This window comes from Arvicanthis niloticus, chromosome 22 (assembly GCF_011762505.2).
Source record: "Arvicanthis niloticus isolate mArvNil1 chromosome 22, mArvNil1.pat.X, whole genome shotgun sequence".
Lineage (NCBI taxonomy): Eukaryota > Metazoa > Chordata > Mammalia > Rodentia > Muridae > Arvicanthis > Arvicanthis niloticus.
Window position 1 is genome coordinate 15,934,048 of NC_133429.1, and position 15,499 is coordinate 15,949,546.

General features: G+C 41.0%; 1 long non-coding RNA gene across 2 annotated transcripts in view; it reads right to left on the reverse strand.

The window, feature by feature from the left end:
- LOC143435688 (uncharacterized) overlaps window positions 1–15,499 on the reverse strand; it is an 85,637-nt gene that overhangs the window by 27,538 nt on the left and 42,600 nt on the right. The window contains exon 5 of one of the 2 annotated variants that reach the window (XR_013106156.1): window positions 1,566–1,897. The exons of the other annotated variant lie outside the window; for it this stretch is intronic. This is a non-coding gene — a long non-coding RNA (uncharacterized LOC143435688). Of the gene's footprint in view, window positions 1–1,565; window positions 1,898–15,499 lie in introns of those variants that run through there. 2 annotated transcript variants of the gene reach the window in all.

Sequence of the window (15,499 nt, forward strand, 5' to 3'; positions counted from 1 at the left end):
AGTACCACAGGAGTAGAGAAAGAAATTTTACTATCTGTGTAACCCAGTGTCTCAACAGAGAATGTTATCTAGTATGCACTGTGTGGGGGCTAAATGGTGAATGAACAAATGATCTTCCAGAGCTCCTAAAGATTCAAGGAGGATAAGAACAGAACAAGGCACAAAACCACCAACCAAGGGAGAAAAGTTGACCTTGCCCTGCCTCTTGGTGTGGCAAGCAACCACTTAATAAATTTATTTCCCATCAGGTACATAGCTGGCTATTGAGTTTCAGAGCCAAAGAGGTGGTCTGAGATTCTCCTGCTTCTTTTAATTTTAAGGATGAGTTTAACAGACCAGGGGTAGCATCATGCTGTGTAGTTCATCACTCAAAAAAAAAAAAAAAAAAAAAAATCCTAGCAGGAAGACAACAGCAAGCCGATGTGACTGCTCTGACTCCAGTTGCCTTCTGAAAAGGGTAGATCCTAAACATGTCCTTGGTGTTGGGACTCACTGTTAGGAGCTGGAATAAACTTACAGCAGAAAGGGAGCTTTGAGGAGAGAAGGCAGTGGGAGTTCCAACCTAGATATAGCTCACTTCGACTGTACTGCATGCTCAAGATTGTTCTCTCTCTCTCCCCCCTCTCTCTCTCTCTCTCTCTCTCTCTCTGTGTGTGTGTGTGCACCTGTCTATCTGTCTACATGTCTGTCTGTATGTCTCTTAATTAGCAAGTTTAGGGCTCAAACTTGGGTTTCCTCTCTATAGACCAGCATTCTAGTATATTTAAATGAAAACTAAATCTCTACCTGATTCTATTAATGCAGCCAAGAACCTGAGACAAAATAGGCCCCAAGATTTAGGGGGAAACCTATCACTACTATTCTGCATAGCAGTAACATGATCCTCAGTGCTGTATTGCTGCACCCATAGATCATTGTGTCACTCAACTTTCGGCAGAGAAGATTCTTCTTACAGTAGATTCTAATTAACACTGGGGACCCATGAATCAACGATGCAGAGACTAAGAGACTTCAAAATGTTTATCCCTACATGGAATATCTTTCTCATACCACTCCCATCAAGATTCAGAAATGGATGCAGAAGAGAAGATGGGGAGATTTTAAGAGCCAGAGGTGGTGAAGAACTCAAAAGAAACCACTTTTTTTTTCAGACACAACAGGACAGACACACATGTGAATTCATAGAGACTAGTTGCATGTACATGACTTGCACTGCGCAAGCTCAAGTCAGATAAAACCTTAGCACAGAGGAGAGAAATGTGGACTTGAAGTCTCAGTCCTATCCAGGAAGCTATTCACAATTGATATCTGCTGGAAGACTGAAAGTCGGTGTTCTCCAAAGGTATGACACTGGGTAAAACAATCATAATTTAGGCCAAGCCTGATGCCCAAGAGTAACTGGACAACACGAAATTTGTTTCTGTTGTTTATAGAAAGAACATAAAGTTCCGTGGGAGATTGACGGAGATATGGGAAGAACTGGGACAAAGAAAAGAAAACAATCCAAATATATTTTATGAAATTCTCAGAGAAAAAAAAAATAAAAACATAATTTCTAAAAATAACCCTGTTCATGAACCATAACTATTTATTTAGAAAGTTCTAGAAATCAATTAAATTGGGGGGGGGGGGGAACCGAAGTTTTGACAGAACAGTCAATACCACTTTCATTTTTAACATTACATATTCCTGTCACCTAAAAAAAAATAGTGTCTCACAAAACATAAATGAGATCCAGAGAGATGCCTCTGCAGCGAAGAACACATATTACTCTTGCAGAAGACCTGATTTCCATTCTCAGTATCCATGTCCAGTGGCTCACAACTGCCTGTAAATCCGGCTCCCAGGGATCTTATGCCTCTGACTTCCACAGGCGCTGGCAGTCATGGTTACATATCTACACAGAGACACATACATATAATTTAAAATAATAAAAATTAAATATTTAAGAGGAGAGAGAAACAAAATAGTTGCAAGAGTTGAGTCATTTCTTAAAAGTCTAAAACCAAAGACATTGAATTCTTAGCACCTCCCCGTGCTCTATTTTGAGTACACACACACACACACACACACACACACACACACACACACACACCTTGCTATCTCTATTAGAGAAAGATGAAAAATGATAGCAAAGACATGATAACATTCCAGTTATTTGTCAGCACTAAGAAGTCCCTTTAATGTAGTATTTCAGTAAGGAGAGGTAAGAGTATCTCAGTATAAAGGTTGCATGCTCCTTCTGTAGCTTTTATTTTTGCCTTGCAGATTCCCATTTAACTGGCTGCTTGCTTATAGAGACCTCGTCTCTACTCATGGGGTCTAAAATTCACCAACTAAACAATCCTTGTGATTTGGAGAGGGTCTGTGGCTTCTGGGATGGAAAGCTTTCCATGTTGCTCTTACCTAGGAAGAGAGATGATGAACTCAACAACTCTTCCCTGGCTGGCTGTTTACAGCTTGCTCTGGAGGCTTAACCACTGGCCGTTTGGCCCAGTTTTCTATCTAATCTGTGCTGACATCAGTTCTCTAAGGAAAGTGCAGGCACAAAGCTAAAGCACAGTGCGAGGGCCCATGCAGACACTAGAGGATCAAGGTTGGCACATGCCAGGAAGAGAAGGGAGGGAGCGAGAAACAGAGCTTTGATTAGTCCTGTACTCTGTGACGTTGTCTGTGGACCAGGCATGGTAGGCATGTGGACAAGAGTCTGTGAGTCTCAGAACTGAGGGAGTTTATTATTTAGGGAGCAATGAAATCATACACCCGGATTGATTGTAATATTCCATGTGCCATGACAGGCCACTGAGAACAGGAGCAGTTAGACAGATGCAGGAAGCATTTCTAGAGTGGAGGAAAAGTATATGCAAACACTGAAGTAAAGACAATATCTTGGAGGTATTGAGGGTAAGGACAATATATCATTCATTCATTTCCTCACTCATTCATTCATTTGGTATTTTAAGAAACAGTACAACTAGGTTATCTAAGGCTGGCCTTGAACTCCAATGTTTTTTGCCTATATGTCTGAAGTAGCTGGCATTATAAATGTCTGTTACCATCCCTAAACATTGTAGGATATTTGAAAATATTTATCTGGCTAAAGAGTGACATAAAATTAGTGCTTGATGTGGTCAAACAGCCACATGTAGTGTGAAATTTTATAATAGAAGCACACTTATCTCTTGGAAAATAGATCATTCCTGGAAAGTAACCTGGGAAGGCTAATGTGTAGACTGTCTTGAACCTGTACAACCTGTACCTCATTCTCTTGAGGAGTTCATCCCATGGTGTTAAAGACTATTACTATGGATACAGGCATATGCCAAGCCGTTCATCTGTTTATGAAATAGTTATTGGAGATTTTTCTATGTTGCACTCCTTAGCTCCTTCCACAAACAGGAGCTCTTTCAAGAAAGGAATTTTTAAAAAATAAATAACAGCTTTCATTACCTGGAGAAAGTAGATTGAAGTTGTTCTTAAACTGCTAGATCTGAGAGCAGAGACAGTAACTTCAGAATGCCCATCAATATTTATGAGGGCTGAGTGGCCTGGGAATGCTGGATTTTCAATTTCTGAGGCAGCCTCTGAGCTGCCTGAGAGGCAGGCACCCAAGAGTTGGGGCAGAACTTGAGCCGAGCACCTGGAAACTGGCTGGACTTTTGTTTCTCTCTTCCTCATTGGGAATAAGTAAAAGTCAAAGGCTAGACCCCTGATAGACGAGCCAGCCCCAAGGAATAGTATTTGCCAGGAGTGAGGACAAGCAATTAATTGAAGGATTGGTGCTGAGGGGAACAGGCCACACAAGGGTTTTCAGAACCGAAGCCACAAGCCCAGAGGTGCTAGGCTTCAAAGGCACAAACTCTCACACTGCTAGAGGCCATTTAGCACCAGAGCAGATCTTGGCTGCAGGGCGATTTGAATCCCAGAGTCCTAGAGTGGATAAAATGCCAGGGGCGTCCAACGGGAAGGGACGTGAACAGAGCCACATCCCAACCAAGCCAAAGCTTTGGAGGCACTGGAGGATTTTTTTGAAACCCAAGCCCAAGTGAAGTCCCAGGCCCCCAGCAGAAGGAAAAGTAGGAGAGCTGGCGACAGGGCTTGTCCTCCAGAGATTCCGTTTAAAGGAAGAGGCTACACAGCAGCTCCTTTCAGAGACCTGGGCAAAGTGCAATTACCGAACGTCCACAATTCTGCCTGCTCTTCTGTTGGTGTCTCGAATTGAATATTCTTTCTTGTTAAGTTCTAATGACAATGCATGTACGTTATCAAGTTATATTTCGGCAATAAAACTTTTAATTTGCTTAAGGAGGTAACTTCGGCTGAGGGGCTCTCCAGAGGCCCATTTACTGGAAGAGAAACACGATGCTCTGGGGTAGGCCTCCAATGACGCCTGCAAGCTATCTTGTTATAATTCGAGCAAGGCGCGGCACTAGACACCTGCTGGATAATTCCTACAGGGGGAAATAAACTCAACAGTGGAAGGAAACTTCAAGCCATTCTGTTTGACTTATTTCACAGAAGAAATTTTGAGGCCCTGAGATTAAGGTAATTGTTCCAAATTGCATATATACGTGGACCTGTCTCAGGAAACCTTTCCTAATTTTGTTTTATTGGGCATGTGTTAATGTTTTAAATGTAACATGGCCTCCACCGGCTCACCTATTTGCATATTGGGTTCCCAGCTATTGTTGTTTGGGGAATTTGATGAACCTTTAGGATATGGGACCTAGCTAGAGGGAGTGGGTTGCTGGAAGTAGACCTTAGAAATTACATATGGATCCTATATTTACTACACTCTCTCCCTCTCTGTTTCTTGGTCTATTAGGATGTGAGCAAGGGCCATCACATTCTCTTGCTGCCATGGTTTTCCCAACATGATGCCCTCTTAAAGCCAATAAATAAATAAATAAATAAATAAATAAATAATCCATCCATCCTTTCTCCCTTAAGTGACTTCTGTCTGGTACTTTGTCAGAGTGATAAGAGAAGTAACTCAAGTAGGGTTATTTTCCCAAAACAACAATGCCATAGAAAAATAAACACAAATATATATCCATATATCTATCTATATGTGTGTGTATACTGTATATGCATATATTTGTGCATATCATGTATTATATATGCACTTGTATAATATATGTATATATTAGTATTGATTAATATATGCACATTAGTATACATGTACTTAAGTTTTCATAGTAATAAAGAATAAAATATCCATTCTGAGCCTGTGCTTCATCCTTTGCTAGTTACCAGGCTATGTCAGTACTGAAGCTCAATCTTATGCACAGATAAACCCTCCTATGTGAGCTTGACTATTGGAAATCAGCTTTCGGTTATGGTAACACATGACCCAGATAATCAACGTATGACTCACCATTGAAGGTGGCAGCCCTGTTTGTTTGGTTGCGCTGCTTTTCATGAGACAGGGTTTACATTGCAAAGGGAATGCACGATAGAGGAAAACTGTTCTCATCACTGAAAAGAAAGAGCTAGGGTCCCATGACCCTCCCTTTAAGGGCACACCTCCTGTTACTTAAGGATTTCCCACCAACACCAATTAGGCCCCACCTCTTAAGGTTTCCACCTCCTCTCAGTAGCACACAGGCTCTGGCTCAACCATTTAACACATGGACCTTTGAGAACACTTACCTAGCAGATTCTAGGTATGCCAGACCTTCTGATAAAGTGTTATAGGTGAATCTGATATGAAAAGTCTTCCATTCAGTAGAGGGTCAAGTAATGGCCATTGTAGAAGACATGCCCATGTCCTGATCCCCAGAATTTTTGAGTGTGACTCAGTGAGAATAAGAATCTCAGATATCATTAAATTAAAAGGATCTTGAGAGGAGAAAACCATTCTGAAATGTCTGAGTGGAATCATCACATCTAATGACAAGGACCTTTTCAAAAGACACACAGAGGAACTGATAAACATGGAGAAGGCAGTCGACAGAAAGAGATGGTGACTGGAGCTAAGGACACACCAACCAAAGAATGTCACCAGCCATTAGAAGCTTCAAGAAGAAGGATGGATTTGTTCTCCAGCCGTTGGAAAGAATGTGACTCTGTCAACACTTTGACTTCCAAATTCTAGCCTTGGGTACTGCAATAGAAGAAACTCTTCTTGTTCCACATCACCACCAGTGTGTTGCAATTTGCTGCAGCACTCACAGAACAACCAATTCAACCTCCAGTCTTCCAGGACAGCCATTTTTCTTTCTCTGAAATATCTGTGAGTTCAGCCCTTCCAATACTAAAGTAGGACTCAGATACTGAGGGAGTATATGTTTGATTTTCTTCCTTCTTCTGAAACAAACAAGGTTAATAAAGATGAGGCTGGATCCTGGCTGGCTTTGTAGTAATGGGGAGTCTAAAACAAGTTCTCTGACTTTAGACAGACACTTCCGCGTTACCAGTCCCTTTCCTTATTCACTGCCTTGCAAAATACAGCACAGAAATTTAAATGATTAAGTAGAAAATTAGCCCAGTGTAGTGGCTAAGCCCAAAACAGTTGCCAAGGCCAAGTCTTCAATATTTTCTGCCTTGAGTATGGATGTAGCCTGTCTTTTTGTGCCTTCGGTAAACTTTTCCAATCCAATGTTTCTTAAATGTTTTTGTAAAGTTCTTCTGTCCACGGCATTCTAAAGTATTCACCATGGTACACAAACATTTCAAAATGAAACATTGTGAACTGACGTTTTTTTCCCACCCTCTTAAACTGGGATTCTTGACCCCTGCTTCTGTAATCTATACTCAAAAGCTATTAAGATGCACCCCATACTAGTCCCATGGTCATCCTATAAAATGTAGATCTCACTGTTTTCCTGTCCTACTTAAAATCTTTCCACAGCCTCAGTCACCTTTATTGATTCCCACAATACCTACCACATGAGAATCTGCAGTGGTCACTCACCAGAGTGTGCATGTGTACATGTGCGTTTACACAAACACACACACACACACACACACACATATATATATATGTGTGTGTGTGTGTGTGTGTGTGTGTGTGTGTGTACATACATATATATGTATATGTACATATACTTACACAAACACATATACAAGAGCGTGTGTAATATATATGATATATGTAAATAGCATGTATAGTACATATGTATTATATATAATATATATGTAATAATAAGGAGCAAAGACAACATAGCTAACAATTGTATAGCTGGAGGGGCTGAAGAGAGAAAAGAGGGAAAGTGTTGTAATTCTGTTTTAATTAAAATTTATTTTAATAAATTATAAAAAATATTCAGTCTATGCATGGATAGAACAATATAGAAAGGAACATACACACACATACACACACACAATCATAGACACACACACACATATACACAATACTCAAGCCCTCAATGTGTTCAGACTGTATCCATGCTTTACCCTAGTTGAGTTCTCAAATCAAAGTAGTTGAGCTCTCAAATCAGCCGTGTGATCCTACGCACTCAGATGTTGATTTGCTTACCAAGACAGAGACCACACCTCAGTTCCACCTCTTTCTCTTCTCCCTCTTTCATTCATTTATCAATTCATCATCAATCAATACTTCATCTTCTTCAACATCCAGGTGATCCTGATACTCTGCTAGAGTACATCAAGAGCCCTAGCAGAGCTTTCCCAGGCCCCCTTAGCTGCTCTACACCACAGGGAAAAGCATCTCTTTTAAGAGTTCCTGGTCATCCACCTCACTGTGAATGATGGCTATCTGTTTTCCTTCTCAGGAGATCTAAGATTATGACGGCATCCACAGCAACAGCAGATATCTCTGTTTCATGCTGCAGGTCTGGCAGCATCCTTTACTTGAGATTCCCACCACTGACTCTGCCACTAGCGAAACTTGAAAAAAGAAATGAAGAAAGGACATATGGAAGAGAAAGAGTACAGGGAACTCTGAATAGGCTCACAAGGCCAGCTTCTCTTATAATCTGTAATACAGTTTTGTGAGGGGATTTGCAATGCCAGCGGGAAAAGATAAGAAGGAAGTGGGAGAGGAAGAAAAGGTGGTAAGGAAGCAAGTACTCCAACCTTTTTCAAACCCAGACTCAAGCAAATCCAGACAGAATTTCAATTTATAGGAGGCATTAGACCGTTCAAATCCCTTCCCCAGGATCCAAAGCCTTAACCAGGCACCATGAAATGTGCTTGCTTTCTTTCGTTATTTCTTCCCCTGCCCCAAAGAGCTCATGCTTATAAACTCACTCCTCACTTGTTTTCCACTGAAATAAGTGCTGCCCATCTGATGGGATCGGGGCCTCAATCACGTTGGAAGTCACTGAAAGTGATTTTTTTTAGAGTTTTGAAGTGCACAAGGCCATCTCTGTCTCTTTGTGATGGGCTCTCTGAGTCCAGGAAGTGCCACGTTAGCACTTCAGCTAGGAAGAGATCCATCTTGCTGTTGTTAAAAAGAATGATCAGGGCTCAGTAACGCAGATTACTGCTTTATAGAAAAAGCCGCCATTTGTTTTGCAGTAGAAGACCACAAATAGAGACCTGGGGTCATGCAGCTGTTTGGGAGTGGCTTCAGAGGAGGAAGGTGGCTTTCTCAAGGCCTAATAGGAGGGACCTGACTCCAGTGGTCATTCAGTGAGAGAGGAGAACAATCTCTGCCTTCTGCCAATGAGTCTATTAGGGAACCAATGTCAGAAAGACAAATGCACCAGCAGTCCATGGGATTCAACTCTTAATCATGAGAATGTCTGCATGAAGTGTCATCATCTAATTTGTGTCTGTCAGTTGTGATGGCCATTGAAGAGCAGCTCAACTTTCATTAAAAATAAATAAATAAATAAATAAATAAATAAATAAATAAATAAATAAAACAAAGCATGAGAGTAGATGTCTCAACGAGAGGTCTACCAGATGAACTTCTCAGCTTCTCTCAAGTGTTTAATTCATCTTAGCTCCATAGTGGTAGACTGCATTGCCTTTAAATTCTTGGGAGGAGTCAGGTCAAATTCAAGATCACAGGCAGCCTAAAAGGATTCATCTTAACAAGGCCGAAAGCACTCCATATCTATCACTACAAGAAGACAACCCTTTTTAGAAAAATTATGTAAGGGGTTTGCCTGCTCAAGAAGAAGAAAAACATCCATTTGTGTTAAGTATGTGGATAGCCCTTGTCAGGCGAAATGAGGCAGGAGCTAACGGTCAATTTTCAACTTGAAATGTCTTTCTTCCCTCGTGGTCAATCTGACCTCCCCAGCGATCAGCCATTTACTTGAATTGGTTCTTATTGCTTAATATTGAACTAGTCTTCTCCTCAGAGTGCTTATTTCTGAATTTAACTTTCACTCTACATCTGGGTCTCTCACTCCTAACGTAGGACTCTATTTTGCATCTCCAATTGACTCGCATAATAATAAAAACAGGCAAAGCCACTGAGGACAGGTGCTGCTTCTCTAGTGGGAATGATGGACAGAAACTGGCCAGCCCCTTGACCTTGAGACATTGTGCAAGAGAGATGAAAGCCATATACATGATAATAGTGAGAAAAAATTGATCTAACATAGGCATGGTTATAAATGAGAAAAGAAAATCCTAAAAATTATCCCAGTTTATGGTACTTGAATACATTAAAGAAAAAAAGAAAGAAGAGAGAGAGAGAGAGAGAGAGAGAGAGAGAGAGAGAGAGAGAGAGAGAGAAATGGGTATGTTATATGAGAATTTGCAACCCCTTCCTGGAAGACTAAGAATTACTAAATATGATTTGGTTTTGGTGGTTGTTTTTCAGAAAGAGATTGTAACTTCCTCTTCCTTCACACTACCTTCTTTCATTATTGTTTTCACTGTCAGAGCTCCTCAGTTTGTAATCAGGACTGTTAATATTTAAAAAGAAATTAAAAACAAAGCCCACATGTCACTTTCTGTCTGCTCTCTTTTCTATTTCCTGTTTGGTTCCTATCATTTCTTAACTATTTAATCTGACAATCTTGTATTCCTGCTGAATATTCATATTTCAGTCGCAATAAGCTGCTCATTAATGCTCGAACCCACTTCCATCTCATAGAAACCCTTCTCACCCTTTCCCTTGCGTGGACTCCTTATTCATTACCTCTCCTCTTGATCTCCGTAATTCACCAGTGCTGGTCTTCTGACATTCTGTCTCAAAACACTATTGAAACCCCATTTAAAGCCTTGAATCTGGGATAATTTATTCCCCCACTCCATCAACTCCACTGATTGCCAGCTCGTCTCTGCCTCACATTCAAATGGCTGACTCTCATTTCCCCCCAAGCACTTTATAAACCTTTAACTAACATTATCTATTTCTTCCACAAAATTACATGTATTTTCATCTCTTTGTGAAGCCTGTTTTCTAATTGGTTTCGTTTATTTAGCTTATCTCTCCAATTTTCTTCTTTTATAGTCGTTTTTCATAACTCTCCTTATTGAGCTGCTTTTAATCACGGAAATGCACCTTGGTTTAAATGGCCTGAAGATAAATATTGAAAATGCATATGCGAATAGTCTAAACTTGATTACCTAATGGCTTGGGTGAGGATGAAAGGAACAAGAAGATAAATTGTCACTGGCCAGATTGCAATCCATAACTGGCTTTAGCATTGTAAGCCCATATCTGAGCCCTTCTACTGCCGCTCGCCAGCAGGCTTTTTCAAGGTTAGCAACAGGAAAGTAATCTGAGACGTATTTTCTCTCTGGGCCAAATGTCACTTTTCATGGTAGAAGACACCCTCTTTAAGTATGCCACGGACCATTTAAATATCAGAGGTTGAGTTTGGAGCTTAGACAAAGGATGTTGAAGATGCATTTCATAGGTCTCCCCACATCTACTCACACTGCCGGAGTTTTAAAGTCCTGTGCCTACTTATTTAATCCACCCACCGATACAAAAAAACCCAAACCAAACCAAACCAAACCAACCAAACAAAAGAACATGAACCTACTGTTTGTCAGCATCACGTCTTACAACTCTGTACATCACTTTCTTCCACTGAACAAGTTAGCAATTTCAACCATGGGTCTACTCAGGAAGTGGTGCTCTGATGAAAGGAAAATCTTCTGAATTTAAAATCCAGCTTATACCAAGGCAGTCAAATGGAAGTTCAAGCTTAATAACCAGCAGGTGTTTTACTGGTTTCTTTGGTGATGCTTATAATCAAAGTGTATCATACTCACAGACGATGGATGATTTTATATCTGTTTCTAGGTCATTATAAATCTCACTGTTCCTGAAAGCCAGCCCCTTGTACATCCTGCTTCATGCTGGTGTTCACACCATTTGCCCTTCCAATACCCAGAGAAAGGTAATGTGATGAACATCTCTCTACTTATGGGCATCATTAGTGGTTTACCCATGGCCGTCGCCATACATAAGACATAGGAGAATTGTTGGGAATCTGCATAAGCAATATTAAAACCTACATGTGCCTAATTCAATGGCATTTGAGACTTGAAATTAAATTCTATTTTATCTTCTGAGGAGTTGCTGTTCTAAAACAAGGTAACAATGTTAATCTTTAAGGAGAAGGGGTAGAAAGATAGTATAGGTGAAAATGTAGATGGGTAAAGGATGGGGCTTCAAAAATGATTTTCAATCCTATGTCTGTCCATCTGTCAGTCTGTCTGTCTCTCTGTTTCTTTTTCTGTCTCCTTCTCTCTCTGTCTCTCTGTGTTTGTGTATGTGTTTATGTGTGTTTGTATATATCTCTGTCTCCTTCTCTCTCTGTCTCTCTGTGTTTGTGTATGTGTTTATGTGTGTTTGTATATATCTCTGTCTCTCTGTCTCTCTCTGTCTCTCTGTCTCTCTCTCTCTCTCTCTCTCTCTCTCTCTCTCTCTCTCTCTCTCTCTCTCTCTGTGTGTGTGTGTGTGTGTGTGTGATTTCCAGGCAGCCAGAGAGCACAGAGTTACTGTTCTTATAGCTATTTGAGCAGAAGTTGCTTCTGAATTCCTCCCAAAATATAACAGCCCATTCATACATAGGTGTCACCTCTCTACATGGCACTCATGTCTCTCTCATGTTCAGTCACCCAAGTCTATAGTAAAAGCTTAAGGCATTTAGATTTCACCCATCTTGGACAAGTAAATATCTTTAACAAGAGTTTAGCTGGAAGGCAGAAACTAGATGATGGATTATAAGGAGGAATTCACTGTGTAGGTCTTGTTCTTTGTGGTGTGAATTGGCTAAGATTTATGGAAAGAACTCTGTCTTCCAGTGGCCATGAATCCCAGGAAGAAGGTTGTAAGTTGTAAGTTGAAATGCAAGTCAACCAGATACATTTTCAAATCAATAACAGGGTTTCCCAAATTATTCAAGGGTCACACTTACAGTAAGTTATCGTTGTTTATCTGAAACTCAAATATGATTGCACACAGTGTCCTAGTTTGATAGTCTGAGGATCCTGCCTAGGCTTAGCATCTCTTTGTGGGTGACATTCTAAGTAGGTTCTTTGTAGGTGATATCTCTTTGTGGGTTCAGTTGTAGCCATTCTGGTCTCTTGTGATAGCACTGGCTGGGCAGAGTAATCCTAGGCAGAAATGAAAGGCTAGTATTCCATTTAGAATCAACCAACTTCTTGGGTTTAAACTATGTCTCAACATGCCAGGGTAGCCTATTTAACCACTACACATGAACCTCCATTTCCCAGTCTGAAAAACATGGGCTTTATAAACATTATACTTTCTGCAGCTATTGCCAGGAAAAAAAAATGGTGATTCCTGAACAGAAAGGAAAGCCCATACCAAAAGCATTTAATAAATGCTAGGTATCATTACCAAACCACACACATCTTTGCAGGTTCCTCATCTGGCACACAGGACAGTCAACCTGCTTATTAGAGCTGCTTTCTGACTACTGTCTAAAGTTCGTTATTTTGCTGATTTGACAGACCCTTTGTTTAGCACTTCTCATCGAAGACCCATGGGGGTATGATTTTTAAATCGGAAAAAACTAAAGTTTTCAATTTAAATATATGTCTCTAGAGTATCTTATGGGTCATTGTACTGAACTCACCAGACATACAATCAATTCTTAATTTGTTTCTCAGCTCTATTTATCTCTCTGTCTGCCTACTATTCCTTTTATTTCCCTCATCTCATAAGAAAGCAAATGTCACACCAGCAAATAGTCACTTATTTCATCCGCCAGACAAAACAAGATATTTTTCTTCATTGCAAATGATTTACTTGCCTCCTAGACACCCCACTCCTTCCTGCTTGTCCACAAAGCCCACGTCCACCTGTTCCCTCTCTCCCTCCACCCTGGAATTATGTGTCTTTCTGTATCATTGTCCTCCTCTTAACTTAATAAGCTGCAAATGCAGACAGAACAGTTAAGAACCTGCTCAAGGGGGAACACAGGGAGCCAGTGGCAGGGCTGAAATGAGTCTGTCCCAGTTCTTTGGCTCCCTGCCTGGTGTTCTGTCCAACAGACTATACTGCAGACCTGAGTCTGTTGAATAGGGGCCCATGGTTGCTAGGGCACAGGATGAAGCTAAAGTTGGGAAGCTCTTCTGTTGCTCCCCATGGCGATTAATCTGTTTGAAGGTCTGGGCTCTGAACCTTGGATTCCAGGTCCGAATTCCTTCATAAAACCTCGTGTTTTGAAAGCCACAGGCAATGACCCTGTGGATTTAACTAGATGCATTCTTACAAAGCAGAGTCAGAAAGGAAATCTCCTAAGTGATTGGAATCTGCCAACACACTGTCTTGTGCCCCTGGCTCCCAGCATGGGGGCCTGGGAGAGGAGAATCCCATGCCAAGTCAATTTTCACTGCTTGGGCTACCAGTGAGGAATGCTGGGTTTCCTTAGAGGCATGGCTGTCATTTTGGATGCTCTTCTTAATGAAGGTTTAGGCAGTAATTGAAAAGGTCATTGCCTGCTCACACCGTGGTCCTTGTGGCCAGGCATAAATTACATAGCCACGGTTGGTTGATAGGGTAGGGAAACCAGTAACTTCGAAACATTGATGAAATGAAATCTATGGGCTCTTGGCTATTAACAGCTTCAAAGTCTTCACCTACTTCAGTGAGTAAGCTAAAAGGAAAGTCAGGTGCCACTGCCTCTGAGAAAGGACGAAATAGACTCTGTCTATTTTCTAAACCCATGCATGGTGTGTGTGTGTGAGAGAGAGAGAGAGAGAGAGAGAGAGAGAGAGAGAGAGAGAGAGAGAGAGAGATTCTGTTGCCATGAAAGCTAAAAAGAAAGAGCAGAAAAATACATGATCACAGGACGCTGGCTTAAGAAAGGATGCCCTGTATCTCATTCAACAAACCACACGGAGAAATACCTCAGGAAAGTATGTTCTACTCACCCCAATTAATTAAGCTCCATTTGGTTGCCCAGTCTTATTTACTGATCTCGCTCCAGTGGTATGCCTATGGCTGAGGTAGTACCACTACTTAGAGCACCATTAAGATGCTTGGCTGAGCAACCATGATATAGTCTACTTCCTTCTGGCACCTGTACTTAAGCATATGAGCAGTAACCTGGAACTCAGTGAAAGAAAGACCCACTAGCACACTTGCGAGTATTATCTGACTAGGCAGCAATTCACTGTGCTATTGTTTAGACCTTGTTTGCCATGTGTTATAGGTTTGGTTCCCCAGGATGGAGGTATTGAGAGGAAGTGGGGTCTGTCAGAGGTGGGGTTAGTGGGAAATTTTTAGGTTATTGGTCCCGTATCCCTAAAAGAGGATTGTGAGACTCTAGTTATTCTCTTCTGCCTTTTGTCCCTGGCTGAAGAGATAAGTGGTTTGGTTCTATCACATGTGCCTGCTGAATGCTGCCTTATTGCAGATCCAAAGCAACTGGTTAAAACTGTGAGTCAAAGGAACCTTTTCTCTTTATAAGCTAACTGTATCAGGGATTTTGTTATAGTAGATGGAAAGCTGACTAACAAAGTTTGAGAACAACGTTTTGACTTCCCTTTTAGGATCTATGCTTCTTCCTTTACTCTCAGCCCACACAGTCAGGACTGATTTGATTTCATCTATGGGGGATCGTTTTGACTGTAGCCATCAGAATTTTCTAACCCTCCCACCTGAGCCATGTGTTCTGTATTGTGGTCACAGGATCTGGCTTAAGGCAACTAGAATTTGCTGGGACTTTGCTAAAGCTGAAAGGAGAGAAGTGTGTCTTCCTTCCGGGTTTAAAGAGATCATATCCAGAACTTCCCCAAGGGAAAGCAAGTGAGAACAAAGACAGACACAAAGTTAAGGGATGGAGACACACTGATTGTTTTTGACACTAGAGCACCCTGACTGCCAGCTTTACACAGAACCAGGAACACCCGTGGTACTATTAGTCAGAATCACTGTGTCATCCTCCCACTGGCATGAGGATGTTTGCCCTAAGTTTCTGTCACTTGCAAGTAAAAGATTTGATAATGAGGGCATGGATGTAAAATTGTTCTTTGGGGAATACCTTGATTCAGACTCTATGATAAGAATTCTATAGACCAGTTACTAAACATATTAAATTGGCAGGCCACTATGAAGTTAGCTAGACTTTGCTTCCTCACCGAA